General features: G+C 40.1%; 1 pseudogene across 1 annotated transcript in view; it reads right to left on the bottom strand.

Moving 5' to 3' along the window:
• Positions 1-916, bottom strand: part of LOC122694957 — a 55586-nt pseudogene extending 54670 nt beyond the window's left edge. Inside the window, exon 1 of the transcript XR_006341285.1 lies at positions 845-916. The product of XR_006341285.1 is annotated as an interferon-induced very large GTPase 1-like (transcript). The remainder of the gene's footprint in view (positions 1-844) is intronic.
• Positions 917-21417: the final 20501 nt, after the last annotated feature.

Below are 21417 nucleotides of genomic sequence, written 5' to 3'. Positions count from 1 at the left end.
TCATTTGTGTGTTCCCCTATTACTATTACTTATAAGGAGGCCAGACACAGGCCCCCTTTTTAAAAATTAACTGCTTTTCTTTCCCTGTCTTTATTGCTATACAGTAGATCTTTCTTGGTTACATTTTTAAATATAGCATCAGACAAAGACCCTTTAAATTCCATTCTTTGCCTCATGAAACTTTCACTGAGCTGTTTGTCCCCCTGATCAATTGGAGTGTTTGAAACTAAACATTAATTAAGCTTCCCTCCTTTTTAGCCCCTCAAGGATGTCCCATCCTCGATCTGATCCAGCATACAACCCGCCTTAATGATCCCTCCTAAGAATAAAAATATTTCCTTTTATACACACTCTCTATTCTCTGTTCTTTCTAGCCTGTTGACCCTTCCCTACAAAAGAAAATTCCTTTCTGCCTGTCCTTTACAGTTCTGTTTGAATTGTTTTCTCTATTACAGTAGTTTCTTTCGCTTTATTGCAATAATCTTTTCAAATGAAATCTCTTTTTATGTAACTGTAGATTTATTTTTATTTGATGATAGAAGTTACCAAATTGATTGTCTGTTTTGATAATGTACTCCCTTCCCCTGAGATTTGGAGCTGTTTATTGGAACAATGAGAATGTTAGATTCATATTTGTGTTCTCATCATGCCTTAAACTGCCTTGATCTCTGACTGTCCCTATTGCCGTTTCCATCCATTTCTGTTTTTATTTTAGTCTCTGAGTGTGTTCTCTCTCTCTGTCTACCCATTTTGTATTTTAGTTTGTATTTTGTTTGTAGTTTATTCTCTGAGTATGTTGTTGTATCTCCCTCTCTACCCATTTCTCTCCTTCTCCTTCACTTACCTGTCTCCTTGAGGCCAAACTCCTGTCTTCAGTTTGCTCCAGAGAGATGAGCGAGAAAGCAGAGCAGGTTCCTTCCCAAAGTCTGGCAGTTTGCTTATTGAAATCTGCAGCCTAGACTTCAGCTCCTTCTGTGGTAAAAGGGCAAGCAGGAAGTGAAAAACTGGTTTCACTTTAGTTCCCCCCCCCCTCAACTTTTAAAAGATCAGCTGCTTTTAAGGAATCCTTCTCATTTATTTATTTATTTATTCGTGCATTCATTCATTTATAATTGTGATTTATATTTATTTATATTATTATGATTAGATAAGTGTGACTTATAATTGTGTTTACATTGTGATTCCTGGGTGTTAAGGTTTTTCCAAATGGAAGACTAATGTTTGGTGGGGAGTGGTGTGTGTGCATGTTTATTTATGGTGGCCTGGGGTGAGCACCAGATAAAGAACATGGGAGAAACAGGATAGGGAAAGAATTTCAGAAAAGAGACAAGGGCACATTAGAATGTCTTCCTCAGGGAACTTGCTTTAACTGCTTTACTGTTCTAGTTGTGTGATTGATTTGAAATTTAACAAAGTTTCAAAATTGTATTAGCTGATGTGGATGATTCAACACTACCATGAGCTAAATTCTTAAAAGCATACTGTGTGTTTATAGTGAGAAAGAGAATTTTATTGTTCTCTAATTTTATATTAGAGCTTTTGTAGTAGTTTAGTTGCTAAGTCGTGTCCGATTTTTGCAAACCCATGGACTGTAGCCTCCCAGACTCCTCTGTCCATGGGGTTCTCCAGGCAAGAATACGGGAGTGGGTTGTCATTTCCATTTCCAGGGGACCTTCCCAACAAAGGAATTGAACCCAGATCTTCTGCATTGCAGACGGATTCTTTGACTGACCTACAAGGGAAGCAGAGTTTTTGAGTAATGTTAAAAATCTGTTTTCCCTTACACATCTCATGTAAAGCATTTTGTTTCATTGATTATCATCTTACCCCATGATTTAATTCACTATGATTTTGCTTGTAAACAGTACTGCCTGCTGCATTGTTCCTCTGTTTCAAGCTGTATATGTCTGCACATGTCTTCCTGGAGAAGAACCTCATACTCATTTTCCCAGGACCTCTAGAAAGTCTCCCCACGCCATCTCATGTTTCCCCTTCCACCCCCAGGGCACCTGTGCGTCTCCCCTGCCGGGACCTCACTGAGCTGGCCGGGTGTGCGCCCAGAGCGCTGACCCCACTGCCGACGCTCCTGTCAGTGCGCTGCTCTCTCACTGTGCTTGTCCACTCACGTCTCCCCAACCGCAGACCTCCCCCTCCCTGTGTTCCTCCCAGGTGTGGGGGATCTGGCTTATTCATCTTTGTATCCCACACTTAGTGCATGAACCATAGAGATGAACAAAATGTCATGATTGAACAAGAAAATGATTGGTCTGTTTGAGCCTGTGTCTCCAGTTATATGTGAGAATATTAACAGCTATTTCAGTGAGTGACATGAGACACAAGGAAGGGATAAGAAGGGCTGGAATGGTACCCTTCCAATAAGACTTCCCTTTTCCTACTCTTAGAATAGGAATGAAAGTGTTTTCTAGTAGACCAGAGTTTCAATGTCAGCCATTAGTTGGAGTCCAAGATCCAGCAGTTCCTAGCTATATTTGCTTATGAGTGTGGAGAGGGTGACCTAAGTAAGGAGGAGCCGTCGAGCAGTGGAATGAATTTGCGTCAGCAGCACCATCCACTCGCATATTATTAATGAGGATAAAATGAGGGAGGTTAATCTCACCCAGTGCTTGGCCTGAAGTGGACGTTCACGTATGAATTCTTTTCCTCAGCACACAATTGTTTTGATGATCAAATCTGTCAGAAGAAGAAATATCAAGGGACGTGTCTTTAGCGGCAGAGTTCCTTCCACTGTTCAATCTGCACCTCTGAGTATTTCTGTTATCTGCGTGTCTTTGCGATTCTTGTGCTGGGCTTTACGTCAGTGCCCATGTCTTCTCTGTTGCTATGCTTTGGGTCTAGAGGTCACAGAGTCTGTCTGATGTACCTCAGATTCTCTCACGGAGTGAGTAAATTTTCTGTACATGGTAAGATTTCAGTAAATGTATAAATTAATGAAGGAGTAAAAGCAATCCCTTAGAATAAAATCAGATTTGAAAACAAGTTTATTTCACCACACATTTACCTGCCATTACTCCGTGTCAATGCCCAAAACAGAAAACAGACTTTTGCTTTCTTTTTCACTTTTCGCTCAATTCCAGGAAATATTTGTTTTTAACATGAACTTCGGTTAAATGACCTGTGACTGTTTTTTGAAAGATGTTTTCTCCGGGCTCTTTTGTTTCTTTTTTTATTGCCAGTTTTTAACTTATATTCTCTTTGAAAAATTATAGCCTTATTCTGAATAAACTGAGCAAAAAGGAAATCACCCAGTCCTCCACAGTGATACTAGAGAGAGCCAAGCATCCAGGGCTGGAATTAGGGTGAAGCAAGAGAAGAGTTTAAGGTACAAGGGAACTTGTGAGTGAGAGAGATTTAAATATTGTGGTTTGGGTGCCTCACTTGCTTCACCCTAATTTCAGCCCTTCTTTTAGCTTCAGCTAAACATCCTGGCATGAACCAATCCATTTGTAACCCACTGATTACAGAGAAAAGGGCAGCTGAGATCACTGGGTCTCTCTTGTCTGACATTTTCCCCTGATTCTTTCCTTCTAATTGGCTCTTCTTTGACTAAGAGAATATGTCCATTAAGGGACTCTGTTGGCTTCTTCTGAAATCAGGTGGGTGATACTTGCCAACAAAAAAGGGGGGGTGGTGGTATTTTCCTTTTCCCCCTTTTATTTCTTTTGGCTAGTCAAATAATTAAAATGACATAAGACATTCACAGTAGAAAATAAGTTTAACACATATGTCTGGAGAATTAACATAGGCATGAGAAATTTGAAAAATAGTAAGGCAGCAGCCATCCTGACTGGCGTGTAATGGTACCTCATTGGGGTTTTGATTTGCATTTCTCTGATGATGAGTGATGTTGAGCATTTTTCATGTGTTTGTTAGCCATCTGTATGTCTTCTTTGGAGAAACGGCTGCTATCCAAAAGTCTACAGGCAATAAATGCTGGAGAGGGTGTGGAGAAAAGGGAACCCTCTTACACTGTTGGTGGGAATGCAAACTAGTACCGCCGCTATGGAGAACAATGTGGAGATTTCTTTAAAAACTGGAAATAGAACTGCCATATGACCCAGCAATCCCACTTCTGGGCATACACACCGAGGAAACCAGATCTGAAAGAGACACGGACACCCCAATGTTCATCGCAGCACTGTTTATAATAGCCAGGACATGGAAGCAACCTAGATGCCCATCAGCAGATGAATGGATAAGGAAGCTGTGGTACATATACACCATGGAATATTACTCAGCCATTAAAAAGAATTCATTTGAATCAGTTCTAATGAGATGGATGAAACTGGAGCCCATTATACAGAGTGAAGTAAGCCAGAAAGATAAAGAACATTACAGCATACTAACACATATATATGGAATTTAGAAAGATGGTAATGATAACCCTATATTCAAAACAGAAAAAGAGACACAGATGTACAGAACAGACTTTTGGACTCTGTGGGAGAAGGCAAGGGTGGGATGTTTCGAGAGAACAGCATCGAAACATGTATATTATCAATGGTGAAACAGATCACCAGCCCAGGTTGGATGCATGAGACAAGTGCTCGGGCCTGGTGCACTGGGAAGACTCAGAGGGATTGGGTAGAGAGGGAGGTGGGAGGGGGGATTGGGATGGGGAATACATGTAAATCCATGGCTGATTCATGTCAATGTATGACAAAAACCACTACAATATTGTAAAGTAATTATCCTCCTACTAATAAAAATAAATGAAAAAAAAATGAAAAATAGTAAGGCAGGGTAAGGTACATTTATAAGTCATAGTGGACTAAGCAGAAAGAGGTCGGAGTCTGGGACTTCAAAGGGAAGTAAAGTAATTCACAGGAAAACAGAGAGATTTAATGTTTGTTAAACCAATGTTCGGTGCTCAATCTAAAGAGAATACGACTCAGAGAGGACTTCAATCAAACTGGCCTTGCTAAGTTCCTCCCTGTTTAGCACACCTAGTTCATAGTATACTATAGTTGTATACAGTGTTGTATAGTTATCTATAGTGGTATCTCCCTCCTGGAACAGGCTCTATATTCTGTTCTCTTAGGCAGTTAGGTAGAAGTTCAAAGTTTCTTTCTGAGTCTTTTGGACCTTCCTTACTTTCAGGTTGAAATAATCTACACCCCGAAGTGGCACCTGTTGGGTCACCTGCACTGTGTCCCATCAAAAGAGCAGAAGAAGAGGAGGAAAAAATCAGACAACCTAGCTGTTTTAGAAAAAACAAAAAACAGTTTTCCTTTGTTTCATCACCAGATGTGTGTGGGGCTTTCCCCACAACAAGCAATTCTGCAGCACTAGCCTGGTGTCTTACAATTTAACTAGACTCTGACACTATGGATCTTTCTGGATGTACTGTCAGGCCCCACAGTTTAAGGGCTCCCAGGAGACTGCCACTGGCTTCACATGTCAGTTTCAGGCAGTAGATCCCCAGATTACCCTCAACTTCTGTATAACTTGACTATAAATCAGAAGTTCCCAAAAGCCGCCTTTTCAGGTTTGATGTACTTGCTAAAGAAACTTCTAAAACTCAGGGAAGACATGTTTGCTAGTTGAGTAGAGAATCTGATAAAGGATACAGATGAACAGACAGATGAAGAGATACATAGGTTGAGGTCTGGGTGGGTTCTGTCCCTGTTGGGTAGGGGTCCATCCCTCTTTTGATATATGTGGATGTGTTCACCAAACTGAAAGCTCTCCAACCCCCATGCTCTTGGGATTTTATGTAGGCTTTCTCACATAGGATTTATCTGTTATTAATTTTCAGTCCCTCTCAGGAGAATGGGAAGTATACGCCTGAAAACATGAAACATCTAATCATGGCTTTGTCTTTCTGGTGGCCATTTCCCATCCAGGGGCCCATCCAGACTTGCCTCATTAGAACAAAAATGCTTCTATCATTCTTACTACCTAGGAATTTATAAGCATTTCAAGAATCTGTTTTATGAACTGGGACAAAGATTACTTATATATTTCTTATTGAAAATAACAATATTTCACAGGGAAAGAGAGGCATCAGATCCTGCCTTGAGTGGGCTTCTCCCCCAACCTCTCAGGGCAGTGCCCAGCTGCAACCAGCAGGGCTTTGCTAACGCTAGGTATAGGTAGAAAGGAAGAGCGTCCCCTTCTCCTGAGATTTACCTGCTTCTGCTGTCTGATCCTGCTTCCAGTCTACTCCCTTTAGGAAACATGAATTTCTAAGTGAATATTTAGGTGGCATTATCCTTGCAGATGACAGGGATACAAAAATTTGGGCTGATTTATCAAGTTTAGGAATGGCTATCAGTACTAGTCTCCTTAAAGGTATGTATTTACATGAAAGTGGACCTGAACTGCATTGTTGTTACTTTCTAATTACGCAGACTTTGGTCACTCATTTAATCTTTCTCCATTTTTCAGTAACTAAGTTGGACCCTGTAGGGCTTTCCCAAAACCAAACCGCCTGCCCTCCCATGTGCTCCATCTGCCTCTTTGTAGAAAAGCTTTAGTCTCCCAGGTCTCCCCTGAGTTACAAAAGGCTGGCTCAAGGCTTGATTTAAACACTGTGAATTTGTAGTAACTAAAAATACCAGCTGGGCCAGGATAACTAGTAACAATTTAAACAACAGATCAGCGATATAGCAAAGTTACAGGATCTTTAGTTCCTTCCTGAAGTACATAGATAATGGTGTCTGATACAACTTCCTGAGTTGTTTTGCAAATACTAGAAAACCTCCACCAGATGTAAGAAGTTAAATGCATTAGAACTATGAGAAGATGGCCCCCAGACTGATTGGAGTCTGAGGATTGATGGTATTAACCCCTATGACACAAACTTGTTATATCACCATCAGCTAATCAGAGAATTATGCACAAGCTGATCACACACCTGTGATTCTCTCCCTCACTTTGCTTTTTTTTAAAAACAAAAAAAAGTCTTTTCTGAAATCTACTGGGGACTCTGGACCTTTTGAGCCCATATGACTCCTTGCATGGCCCTGTAATAAATGCAGCATGTTCTGTAGTTCAGCTGGTGAAGAATCTGCCTGCAATGTAGGAGACCCCAGTTCAGTCCTGGGTCGGAAAGATCCCCTGGAGAAGGGAAAGTTTACCCACTCAGTATTCTTGGGCTTCCTTGGTGGCTCAGCTAGTAAAGAATCAGCCTGCAATGAGGAAGACTTGGGTTCAATTCCTGGGCTGGGGAAATCCCTGGGAGAAGTGAACAGCTACCCACGCCAGTATTCTGGCCTAGAGAATTCCTTGGTTATATTCCACAAGGAGTGGGATAGGACTGAATGACTTTCTCTTTCACTTTCCTTCACCAAAACTTGGTGTCAGTAGATTGGCTTTAGACATGCTAGTGGACTCAAGTTTGTAAACGTTCAGTAACATTTCTTCTTGCTACTTTTCATTGTGTTAATGAAATGAGAATTCCAGGGCTTAACCTGAGGTAGGGGCTCAAAATATTAGTTCTTTCCATCTCTTCTTCCCATTTAAGTTCTGCTTAAAGGAATCTCCAGTGTAAACTCCATCTCAGTCTTAGATGGAGATACTGAAACTAATTATGCAAAACTGAAGGTGTCTCAGACAGTAAAGAATCCACTTGCAGTGCAGGAGCCCTGGGTTCGATCCCTGGCTCAGGAAGATCCCTGGAGAAGGGAATGGCTACCTACTCCAGTATTCTTGCCTGGAGAATTCCATGGACAAAGGAGCCTGGCAGGCTACAGTCCATGGGTTGCAAAGAGTTGGACATGACTGAGCGACCTACTTTCACTTTCACACTGTGCAAAGCAGAAGATGGAATTCAAGGAATCTTCCATCACCAAGCCAAGGGGAGAATTTACTATGCCTTTCTAGACATTAAAATAGGTTTTACAATTGATGATATTGAATACTTTAGAATCTAGAGTAAATATTTATCAATATGAATCTAGAAGAGCATATGTAGAAAATTTATAGTGGTTGGGGATATAAGGTGGCCCCCATTTCAGAAGAACCGGAGGGATTTTCAGAATAACCAGGAAGAATGCAAAGGGAAATTAAGTCAGAAGCTTAATTCAGAGTGGCCACCATGGCAATGCTAAGAATGGACTTAGGGAAGAGCTCCCAATAATATGGGAGCAGTTGCGGATTTTGCTGGCCCTGAAAAGGATTCAGTTGCATTCTGGTACTACTCATGAATATTGAAATCTTTAGAAGAGATTACTAATTACTAAAGGTATCCCTCAGGTTTGGGGTCAGATATGAGGGGGAAGTAGATCCAGGATTTTTGCTAATTTGGTCAAATAGAGAATTGGAGTTGATGTAATTTGGGATACCATTTTAGGGGAATATTTGTGAACCCTCAAACTAATTATCCCAGACATGTTGGGATGTCTGGGATGTTAATTCAATTCAAGCAAATCTTATTGGTTCTACTATTAAAATATATCCTGGATTAGGCCACAGACCGTGTGTAGCACTAAGTGCTATCCTAATACAAGCTGCTATCAGCTCTTTTCTGAATTGTTGCAATAGTCTTCTAACTTATTCCCATGAATTGTCATTTTCATTGTACTCTACCTCATTTTCTTTGTCTATTCACACAGTATGAACATTTTAATGAGAGAATGACCCTTTCAAATCAAAAGTAAGATGTCATTCCTCTGCTTATAAATCTTGAAGAGCTTTTCATCTCTCTCTTAGCAAAAGTAGCAAGTCCTACAATGTCCCACAAGCCTTTATATCAATTTGATCTGACAAACACAAAAAAATGCTCATTTTTTTGTGCTAAAACTATACTGGCTTCTTTATTAAACCTCATCTGCTTCCATCTTGCAGTCTTTGCTCTTGCTCTATCTGAAAAAAAAATTTATTGTTTCCATCCCTTTCTTCAGAATTCTGCTCATATTTCACTGTACCTGGGAAAGTATTTCCTGATGACCCTATATTAAATAGCAGTCTTGTATGCCCAGCACTCATTACCTTCTTTATTTTCCTATATTTTTTCTTCTTAACATTTGCCATCATCTAACATACCATTTATGACCTAAATCAAATCCCTTACAATTATACAGTGGAAGTGACAAATAGATTCAAAGGATTATATCTGATAGAGTGCCTGAGAACTATGGACAGAGGTTTGTGACATTGTACAGAAGGCAGTGATGAAGACCATCCCCAAGGAAAAAAAGAAATGCAAAAAGGCAAAATGGTTGTCTGAGGAGGCCTTACAAATAGCTGAGAAAAGAAGAGACGCGAAAGGCAAAGGGCAAAAGGAAAGAAAGACCCATTTGAATGCAGAGTTCCCAAGAATAGCAAGGAGAAATCAGAAAGCCTTCCTAAGTGATCAGGGCAAAGAAATAGAGGAAAACAATAGAATGGGAATGACTAGAGATCTCTTCAAGAAGATTAGAGATACCAAGGGGACATTTCATGCAAAGATAAGCACAATAAAGGACAGAAACAGAATGGACCTAACAGAAGCTGAAGATATTGAGAACAGGTGACAAGAATACACAGAAGAACTATACAAAAAAGATCTTCATGACCCAGATAACCATGATGTTGTGATCACTCACCTAGAGCCAGACATCTTGGCGTGTGGTCAAGTAGGCCTTAGGAAGCATCACTATGAACACGACTAGTGAAGGTGATGAAATTCTAAGTAAACTATTTCAAATCCTAGAAGATGATGTTATTGAAGTGCTGCACTCAATGTGCCAGCAAATTTGGAAAATTCAGCAGTGGCCACAGGACTGGAAAAGGTCAGTTTTCATTCCAACCCCAAAGAAAGTCAATGCCAAAGAATGTTCAAACTATCGCACAATTGCACTCAACTCACAAGCTAGCAAAATAATGCTTAAAATTCTCCAATCTAGGCTACAACAATATATGAACCGAGACCTTCCAGATGTTCAAGCTGGATTTAGAAAAGGCAGAGGAACCAGAGATCAAATTGCCCATCAAAGAAAAAGCAAGAGAATTCCAGAAGAACATCTACTTCTGCTTTATTGATTACACCAAAGCCTTTGACTATGTAGATCACAACAAACTGTGGAAAATTCTTTAACAGATAGGAATACCAGACTGCTTTACCTGACTCCTGAGAAATCTGTACACAGGTCAAAAGCAACAGCTAGAACTGGACATGGAACATGAACTGGTTCCAAATTGGGAAAGGAGTATGTCAAGTCTGTATATTGTAATCCTGCTTATTTAACTTATGTGTAGAGTAAATCATGAGAAATGCTAGGCTGAATGAAGCACAAGCTGGAATCAAGATTGTCGGGAGAAATATCAATAGCCTCAGATATGCAGATGACACCACCCTTATGGCAGAAAGCAAAGAGGAACTAAAGAGCCTCTTGATAAAAATGAATGAGTTGAGTGAAAAAGCTGGTTTAATACTCAACATTCCAAAAACTAAGATCATAGCATCTGGTCCTATCACTTCATGGACATAGATGGGGAAAAATGGAAACAGTGACAGACTTATTTTCTTGGGCTCCAAAATCACTGCAGATGGTGACTGCATCCATGAAATTAAAAGACGCTCACTCCTTGGAAGAAAACCTATGACCAGCCCATACAGCACATGAAAAAGCAGAGACATTACTTTGTCAACAAAGGTCCATCCTTTGTTGGTCTAACCAAAGGTCCAACCAAAGCTATGGTTTTACCAGTAGTCATGTATGGATGTGAGAGTTGGACTCAAGCTCAGCTCAAGAAAACTGAGCACCAAAGAACTGACGCTTTTGAATTGTGGTGGTGGAAAAGACTCTTGAGAGTTCCTTGAACTGCAGGGAGATCAAACCAGTCAATCTTAAAGGAAATCAGTCCTGAATATTCATTGGAAGGACTGATGCTGAAGCTGAAGCTCCAGTACTTTGGCCACCTGATGCGAAGAACTGACTCATTGGAAAAGACCCTGATGCTGGGAAAGACTGAAGACAGGAAGAGAAGGGGACGACAGAGGATTAGATTGTTGGATGGCATCACCAACTCGATGAAAATGAGTTTGAGCAAGGTCTGGGAGTTGGTGATGGATGCATGGGAAGCCTGGCATGCTGCAGTCCATGCGATCACAAAGAGTCGAACATGACTGGGCAGCTGAACTGAATTGAACATATTATTTACATCCTTGTTTATTTATTGTCTCTTTCTACTAGAAACTTTATAAAAATAATGACTTTATCTCTTTCTTTAACACTTGAGTCACTAACTTTTATAATAGTAGCTAGAACACAGAATGTACCTCTATGGTTATTGAACATATGTAATAGTAATAGTTTCTTTATTTTACTAAAATTGGATCATATTATAGACAGTGATTTGTACCTTGTTTTGTCTAATTAATGTGTGTTCAAATTTTTCTATGTAGATGTACAAGGAGTTGTGTCATTTTTCTTAATTTCTTATTAAATTCTATTGAAGAGATAGACTGTGTTTCTGCTTCAGTTCAGTTAAGGCACTCAGTCATGTCCGACTCTTTGCGACCCCATGAATCACAGCATGCCAGGCCTCCCTGTCCATCACAAACTCCCGGAGTTTACCCGAACACATGTCCCTTGAGTCAGTGATGCCATCGAGCCATCTCATCCTCTGTTGTCCCTTCTCCTCCTGCCCCCAATCCCTCCCAGCATCAGGGTCTTTTCCAATGAGTCAACTCTTCGCATGAGGTGGCCACCGTACTGGAGTTTCAGCTTCAGCATTAATCCTTCCAACGAACACCCAGGACTGATCTCCTTTAGGATGGACTGGTTGGATCTCCTTGCAGTCCAAGGGACTCTCAAGAGTCTTCTCCAACACCACAGTTCAAAAGCATCAATTTTTTGGTGCTCAGCATTCTTCACAGTCCAACTCTCACATCCATACATGACCACTGGAGAAACAATAGCCTTGACTAGTTGGACCTTTGTTGGTAAAGTAATGTCTCTGCTTTTTAATATGCTATCTAGGTTGGTCATAACTTTCCTTCCAAGGAGTAAGCATCTTTTAATTTCATGGCTGCAATCACCATCTGCAGTGATTTTGGAGCCCCCCAAAATAAAGTCTGACACTGTTTCCACTGTTTCCCAATCTATTTCCCATGAAGTGATGGGACCAGATGCCGTGATCTTAGTTTTCTGAATGTTCAGCTTTAAGTCAGCTGTTTCACTCTCCTCTTGCACTTTCATCAAGAGGCTTTTTAGTTCCTCTTCACTTTCTCCAAGCCAGGCTTCAGCAATATGTGAACCGTGAACTTCCAGATGTTCAAGATGGTTTTAGAAAAGGCAGAGGAACCAGAGACCAAATTGCCAACATCTGCTGGATGATCAAAAAAGCAAGAGAGTTCCAGAAAAACATCTATTTCTGCTTTATTGACTATGCCAATACCTTTGACTGTGTGGATCACAGTAAACTGTGGAAAATTCTGAAAAAGGTGGGAATGCACTACCCTTAGGAGACTTAAAAACAAAATTCAACTGAGTAAATTATTTAAAATCTCTTTCACTTTATTCAATGAATCATGTAGCAGTCAGAGTCCAGTCTAGTAGACAGAAGGGTCTCTGAAGGGCTATACAGTGAAGTAATTTCATAGACAGAGGGGAAAAGGAAAAAGAAAGCTGAACCAGGTAAAAAAGCAGATCGGTTATTAGAAGGTTAGTTTCCTTATAGAGAATGGGTAGAATTTATCAGGTAGATTGTCTAACCCCTGCTGATCAGGCAATTGCTGATTGACTGGTATTAGACTAACTTTTGGGAAAGCCAAAACTATAATTGTCTCAGTTTGCTGTGTAGCGTTAGCATGAATGACTCAATTTGGGGCCTACTGTCTTGTTTTTAACAGAGCCTGTGACAGTGTTCTTGCTTCTTGACATTCATGACAGAGCACTTTGCTAGTTTCCCTCCTTTGCAAACCTGGATGCACTTCTCTGTTGGTTTTGCAGGCTCAACAAACCTTATGCAGACATGCATACTGTAACTCATTATGGCATTGTTGTACCACCTTCCTCATCTACTTCGTCCTCTCACTCTAAATGACTCCTTGGCTTCACTGGTCAATTTATATGTAAATTATTGTTTTCTCCATCAAGAACTGTATCAGAGTTCTATGTAGAAGAAAACTGTTACTTTGAATAATTTGGAATATGGGATTTATTATAGGGGTTTGATTTCATGAAGCAGTATGACTATTGCCTCTGTGATTAGTGGTGGGCCTAAGTCATGGGGACAGGCACTTGGGGAGGAAAGATAAATATGACATGGGGGAGGATAATGACAAACTGGAATCCATGAGGATGAGCTATAGACTGTTTTGGTCCTTTACAGCCTCCAATCATCCAATTACCTGACTTTGATAATTCAGGTAGTCTACAAAAGAAGCTGGTGCCCTTGGTCACAATATTAAACTTCTACCTGGCTCATGAGTCAGTGAAGATGAAGCAGGGGAGCTGGATGGGAGCTGATGGAGTTGTCAACTGAACCACTGCCCCACATCTACAAGGTGAGTCAGTGACAACATCTGTGAGTTGAGATAGTGTCCCTAACCAGCTTCCTACGTGGAAGAAGAATACAAAGAATATACCTACTGCTTCAGTTCTACCTTCTAAATCTCACACAAAATATCTCTGTGGTTTACACTAACCTTGAACCATTAATGAAGATGGTGAGTGCAGCCATGAAATTAAAAGGCGCTTGCTCGTTGGCAGAAAAGCCATGACTAACCTAGACAGCTTATTAAAGAGCAGAGACATTACTGTGCCAACAAAGGTCCGTCTAGTCAAAGATATGGTTTTTCCAGTAGTCATGTATGGATGTGAGAGGTGGACTATAAAGAAAGCTGATCCCCAAAGAATTGATGCTTTTGAACTATGGTGTTGGAGAAGACTCTTGAGAGTCCCTTGGACTGCAAGGAGATCCAATCAGTCCATTCTAAAGGAAATCAGTCCTGAATATTCATTGGAAGGACTGATGATGAAGCTGAAACTACAATACTTTGGGCACTTGATGCAAGGAGCTGACTCATTTGAAAAGACCTTGATGCTGGGAAAGATTGAAGGCAGGAGGAGAAGGGGACGACAGAGGATGAGATGGTTGGATGGCATCACCAGCTCAATGGACATGAGTTTGAGTAAGCTCAGGAGTTGGTGATGGACAGGGAGGCCTGGCATGCAGCAGTCCATGGGGTGTCAGAGAGTCAGACACGACTGAGTGACTGAACTGAACTGAACTGAACTATTAATAACACAAGGAAGGAAGTTCTAGAGAATGTAGTTTCAATTTAACTAAGTAGACACAGGACAGCTCCACTACAGTCTTGATTTTCAGCCCCATAACACTATGGTGACCACATACTTTGCTTTTAAAATGGGGCACTTTAAAGAGTGAAAGATGATGGGGCAAATGCTAAAATCCTCACAGTAATCCAGGCCATCTATTTAGAACATACACTCTAAATCTGCCAATTGTCTACTTTATACTGGACCTCTTGTAGTATTTCCTCCAAGTTCAGTTCCTGATGCTAGTCAGGTTTATTCTTAGCATCACGCTAAATTGTATTAAAGAGACACATTCCTGTGGCAACCAAAATTTCTTCCCTGGCCTTTACAGTCTTCTGTCATGGTGGTCTCTATAATGTGCGTGTGTTGTTAGTCATTCAGTCATGTCCGATTCTTTGCGACCCTGTGGATGGTAGCTTGCCAGGCTCCTCTGTCCATGGGGATTCTCCAGGCAAGAATACTGGAGTGGGTTGCCATGTCCTCCTCCAGTTCCCTATCATAATGAGCTCTAATACACAGTTTTCCTATTTTCCATTTACTTCTGCTTTTTTCTTCCATGGAATCTTCTCAGTTGTAGTGAGTTTTAAACTTTGGCTTCAGGACTTCCGTGGTGGTCCAGTGGTTAAGAACCTGGATGCTGGTACAGGGGACATGGATTCTATCCCTGGTCTGGAAAGATGCCACATGCCTCAGGACAACCATTCCCACAAGCTGCAACTGAGCCCACATGCTGCAGCTACTAAAGACCATGTGCCTAGAGGTTATGCTCTGCAACAAGAGAAACCACTGCAATGAGAAGCCCAGGCACCAAAAGGAAGAGTAGCTCCCACTCATCACAACTAGAGAAAGCTAGAGAAAGGCCTTACATGGTAATTAAGACCCAGCACAGCCAAAAATTAAAAGCAGCAAAACAAAACAAAAAACTTTGGCTTCTTTTTCTTTAAATCAGTATATGGGCTTAGTGTACCTACTAATGGCCTTTGTGTATCTACTTATGGGGGGGCTATCTACTATCTACTAATCTACCATAATTTCTGGAGTTTACCTTCTTGCTGTTCAGTGGCTAAGTCATGTCTGAATCTTTGCAACCCCATGGGCTACAGCATGCCAGGCTTGCCTGTCCTTCGTCATCTCCCAGAGCTTGCTCAAACTCATGTCCACTGAGTCAGTGATGCTATCTAATCATCTCATTCTCTGTCATGCCCTTCTCCTCCTACCTTCAGTCTTTTCCAGCATCAGGGTCTTTTCCAATGAGTCGGCTCTTTGCATCAGGTTGCCAAAGTATTGGAGCTTCAGTTTCAACATCAGTCCTTCCAATGAATATTCAGAATTGATTTCCTTTAGGATTGACTGGTTTGATCTCCTTGCAGTCCAAGGGACTCTCAAGGGTCTTCTCCCACACCATGATTTGAAAGCATTAGTTCTTTGGTGCTCAGCCTTCTTTATGGTCCAACTCTCACATCCATACATGACTACTGGAAAAACCATAGCTTTGACTATATGGACATTTGTTGGCAAGTATGTCACTGCTTTTGAATATACTGTCTAGGTTTGCCATAGCTTTTCTTCCAAGAAGCAAGCATCTTTTAATTTCATGGCTGCAGTCACCATCTGCAGTGATTTTGGAGCCCAACAAAATAAAGTCTGTCACTGTTTCCATTTTTTCCCCATCTATTTGCCATGAAGTGATGGGACTGAATGCTATGATCCTAGTTTTTTGAATGTTGAATTTTAGGCCAGCTTTTTCACTCTCCTTTTTAAACTTCATCAAGAGGCTTTTTAGTTCCTCTTCACTTTCTGCCATTAGGGTGATATCATTGTATATCTGAGGTTGTTGATATTTCTCCCATTTATCTAAACTACATCAATTCATTTGGTTACTAAAAGCCTAACTTTTTTAAAATTCACATTTGAAAGTTTTTAATTGTTGATCTCAGGGGAGCATCCAACTCTAAATGACTATTCATAACAGAGAGGGATGATTAGAAATTCCTGAGTTCAGTGGATCTTTCCTTCATTAAACAAGGTTGTCTTCTCTCTTCAAGAAGTTCTCTTTGATGATATTTCATCATTCTCAGGCAAATAAAAGAAATTTAAACTGGAATTAAAAGTCACATAGGAAAGCAAAGATTCATAGCTGAATGCTAAAAAGTTTATCTCAAATGACTGCTTTATGTTTATACTGATTATTTAAGAAATATGTATACACAGAGACTTGGAGAAAAAAAAACAAGAAGAACAGGAAGCCAGGACAGGAACAGACTAATGTAAGTTGAGCCGTGGTCTGAAGTAGAAAACAGTTGAATCTGTATCCTATGCATGGAATCAACACAATCAGGAAAATATCCAAATAGCAACCTATTCAACAGTATGATTCAGAGACATGTTTAAAATAAGAGGAAGTCATGTCTTTGAATGGTGTTGAGAAATAGCCACTTTAAATTGTTATAAATATAATTTCTAGCTACCTTGGGAAGTATACATTATTGAAATGATAAATATGATAAATATTTATTAGAAACAGTGTTCCTGCAAACTAGATCATGAAGACTAGGAGTGGTCAGGTGATCTGGGAGATCAGGCTTACCAAATACATCAAGAAAAACTTTCATCCTCCTGCCTTCAATGCTTTTACCTGTGTAGGTGGAGAAGGAGCCCCAGAACTCTGTTTATCTTGGCAAGATCCCTTTACTTCCCAGTATATCCCCAAACTCACAACTTTGCTGTCACTGTCTGCCTTGAGCCTTAATGGTTAGACCCAGTTTAATGGGTTGAATTGTGTCCCCTAAAAGATATGTTAATAAATTTTCACTCCCTGTTGCTCAGAATGTGACCTTATTTGGAAATAGGGTGATTCCAGATGTAATTAGGTAAGATGTGGTCATATTTGAGCAGGGTGGCCCTTAATCGAATATAACCAGTATCCTTGTAAGAAGAGGAGAAAGAGACCCACAGGGGGAATACCACGTGATGACGGAGGCAGAGATTGAGTTGCCGTAACTGCAAGTTCAGGAATGCCAAAATTTGTCAGCAGATCACTAAAAAAAAATTGCAGAGACAAATGAAGATTCTTCTCTACAGGTTTCAGATGAAGGATGACTCTGCTAACACCTTGATTTTGAACTTCTAGCCTCCAGGAACATGAGGCAATGAATTTCTGTTATTTTAAGCCAACCAGTCTGTGGTACTTTCTTAATGAAACCCTAGGCAACTAATGTACACAGTATATCCTTACACCCTTTATCTTTATTTGTTCTTGTTACAAAAAACCCGTGACATACAGTGCAGCACATACCTCTGCATGGTAATTTTCATGCAGTTTAAACAGCCTTCATTTAACTATATCTTATGCCCTTCAAATTCTTTTCTTGTGTCCAGTGGAACATGGGGTCAGACAGCAAAATGAAACTAGGCTTTCCTGAAAAGTCAGAGCTTCCTGTACTAACATCACAAACACATCTGCTGCGTTTCCTTCTAAGGAATTTTAAACTTGCTGTTAGCTTTGTCCAGAATGCTCGTTCCTCAGATAACTAAATTATTCCCTCTTTCAATTCCTTTAGGCCTTTAATTCACAATAACTTTCTTAGAAAGGCTTTTTTTTTTTTTTAAATAGTTTTGTTTATTTATTTGTTTTTGGCTCTGCTGGGTCTTTGTTGCTGTGTGAGTGTTTTTTCTAGCTGCAGTGAGCAAGGGCTACTCCCTAGCTGCAGTGCACAGGCTTCTCTTGTTGCAGAGCACTGGCTCTGGGGCGCTTGCGCTTCAGTAGTTGTGGCTCCTGGGCTCTAGAGCACTGACTCAGTAGTTGTGGTGCATGGGCTTAGCTGCTCTAGGCATGAGGAATCTTCCCATGTGTCCTGCATTGGCATTCTTTATCTATCACTAAGCCACCAGGGAAGCCATGGAAAGGCCTTTCTAAGCACTTTATGTGAAGCTGACATCCTATGTTTGCTATTCCCTTTTCTACTACCCTTCCCTGATATTTTTTTTTAAGTATAGCTGATTTACAATATCATATTAGTTTCAGGTGTGCAATGTAGTGATTCAATATCTTTATAGGTTATTTAAACTTATTATAAAATAATAGCCATTTCCCCCTCTGCTGTATGGTATATCCATTTTGTTTATTTATTTTATCATAGTAGTTTGTATTTCTTAATCCCTTACCTTTTCATCCCTGATGTTTTTTTTGCCTTATACTTTTCACCATAAAATATGATTTCACTATGAAATATAATTTATTTATTCTGCTTGGAAGGAAAATTCAATAAGGTATAAAATTGATATGAACACCTAATAATAACTGAAATGGGTTATTAAATGGTGCTGAAACAAATAGACAGCAAGACATTTCTCTAGCAAGCATGGGTTTACTCATGATCAGCAGAGAACTACAACCTGGGGGCTGCCATCTTGGCAAGCCACATGCAAGTCCCCACCCACACAGCAAGGGAAGGAGAATGCTTTTATAGAAAGAGGAAGGAAATTGCAAAGGTCATAGTGAAAAAGGAACCCATGGCTTTTCATATCTGAATCCTTGACAGGAACAGGAGGAGTATTTCTTCTTCTTCTTCCTTTGGACTCTGTTCTTCTCCCAGAGTGTGTGTGAGCTTTCTCTCTGGTCTGCTGACTCTATTTAATTAAAGTTTCTATTTATTATGTTTTTTACATTCCCCCCACCTTATTATCAGGATTTTTCTTTGAAAACATTGCTGATCAAGAGTTAGGATTTCTGATTTCAGTGGCTTTTTTGTCCATCAGTGCCAAGAAGGACCTTTCCTCCTGTAAGTGTAGCGTGAACATAGTATCTCACTTTGGAGGCAAGGTGCAGATTGGAAACCTGTTGGAGTCACATTTGAGTAACGAGGGGCAGGACAGAGAATATTCAGGCACTTTTTATCTGAAGTCCATATATTATCAAGATCATGGACATTGGGGGTCATCTGAAGCTTTATATCATCATCAAAGCTTTATGTCACAAAACTTTATGTGACAAACTCCCAACAAACTTAATCTGCATATTTTGGGAAAACTGTCTCATCCAATGTCTCCTGCTTCAGTTCTGAGAAATCTTTACATTCAGGTCACCAGATGATGTGCAGTCCAGTCAGGATTTGGTGCTTTCTTTAGGTATGTTATGTGAATCCAGAGTCTGTCTATTCCTTGGAGTTTGGTGGCGTAAGTGTTGGTTGGCAGTGCCTGAAACAGGCCTTTCCACCTAGGTTGAGGAGACCTCTTCTGGAGGTATCTTTTCCAGTAGATGAAATCTCCAGGTTGCAAGCTGTCATGCTTAAGGTCTTCATCTCTTGAAAGTGCACCGTGAAATGATTGATCTACCAAAAACATGGTTACTTTTAACAGAAATAAGTAGGTCTTTGCAGTATTACAATATCTCTCCTTTTATCAGTTTTGACTCACAAGAAGCAGGACCCAAGTGCATTGGGCATCCTGTCACTATCTCAAAAGGTGAGAGTTTATAAGTTCCAAAAAAGGTGGATCCAAGATACAGAAGGACTAATGGCAATGATATTTGCCAATGTGTTTGGAGAGCCTGTACAAGTTTTCAAATTAAATCTTAAGTATCCCGTTAGTATGTCTAACTAAATCAGAGGATTGAGGGTGGTAAACACAGTGAGTGTATTATAAAACCAGCATAGTTGTTGAAGTATCTGGCCGGTAAAATGGATTTCTTGATCATTATTGAGGTTGAGAGGAGTTTTCTAGACATAGATTATCTTTTCCAGAAGGACTTTGGCCGTAGAACAGGCCTTTTGCAAGGGGAGGCTTCAGTTCAGTGTGAAAACATACAGATCATGATTAAAATATATTTATATTTATTAGACAGATGAAATTTTATGAAATATATTGGCCAGATTCCAATGACCAGTTTAAATTGTTAAGAAACAGTACAAATAGGCTTGTTTCTGTTTTGCTTTGGACAAGTGGAACAAGTGAGGTAAGTGCTCTTTGCAACCTTGTTAATGCTTTCCCACCAATATTAATTCATTAAGGCTATCTTTGTGTCAGCAGACCAACAGTGTCTCTAACAGTGTTGAGGCATGGGAATTTAGAGTCTCCAGGACTGGTGATACTGAGATAAACTTGGGTCTGCTGGTTCATTCACAGTAAAGTCAATATGCTGACCTATAATAGTGGTGAAGAGAAGTGCAGCATTTATTGCAAGGTCAAGCAACTAATGCTGAAAAGAACAGAACTCCCTGGTGGATTTGACGGAAGTGTTTTTAAAGACAGTTTCTCATATGAGTGAGAGGGTTGTAGGGTGCCTGATCAATTTGTGGGCATTCTGATTAGGTGGTGGTGAGGTATATAATTGAGAGTCAGTATTATCAACCTTAGTGCCAATAGTTCTGGGGTCTGTGTGCTTGCAGTCAGCATGCAGTTAACTTCTTCTATCTGATGGGGCTTTCAATATCTGCAAGATAGCTCAAGGATATGGCTCAGAATATTAGACATAGCCTTTGAGAGGAACTGAAGTCCTTGAATTTGTTGTATGACTAAACTATTATTATTTTGTCTTACTTAACTGTTTCCCTTTGTTTCTGTATTTTCTCACTTCTCTGATTAAATTTGCTCTTTTGAACTTGGGCGAGGCCTAGGAGGCTAAAATTTTTCTATAAACAAGAGGCAGAGGTCATGGCAGGCTCCTGCTCAGTTACACTAATTTATTATTTAGTCCTAAGTGGAACTTCCTCTAGTTATCTAGTCAACAGTTGTTGAATTTCCAATCTTCTTTTTCCTTTTCTGAGACCAATTGCTGGGCTTCTTTAGCCAGTTTCTCTAAATTATCATTTAGAGAAATATCCCTTTGGACCATGACATAGATTTAGCTGTTATTTTTCCCTTTAAAGGCAGCATTCTTTGTGGAAATATTAGCAAGATGATTTCTCTTAGCTTCCAGAGAGTTAAGTTTAGAATGACTCAATATTAATAAAATGTAAAATAGCCAGTAAAGGTATTACACCCAAGAATTCGAGACCATTGTGACCACTTTAAATCTCATTTCTGCCAGGAGTAAGGATACCACTTTGCTTCCACAATATTCCAAAGATATGTCTACTATAAGTATAAATGTTGGCAGACTTCTCCTTGGCTAAAGGATAAGCCCATGTAAAAGCATATAATTTAGCCTTTTGGGCTGAAAGAGCACAGATAAAAATTCTACCTCAGC

Source organism: Cervus elaphus, chromosome 1 (genome assembly GCF_910594005.1).
Source record: "Cervus elaphus chromosome 1, mCerEla1.1, whole genome shotgun sequence".
Lineage (NCBI taxonomy): Eukaryota > Metazoa > Chordata > Mammalia > Artiodactyla > Cervidae > Cervus > Cervus elaphus.
Note: the sequence above shows the minus strand (reverse complement) of the source record. Positions and strands in the feature narration are given on the sequence as shown.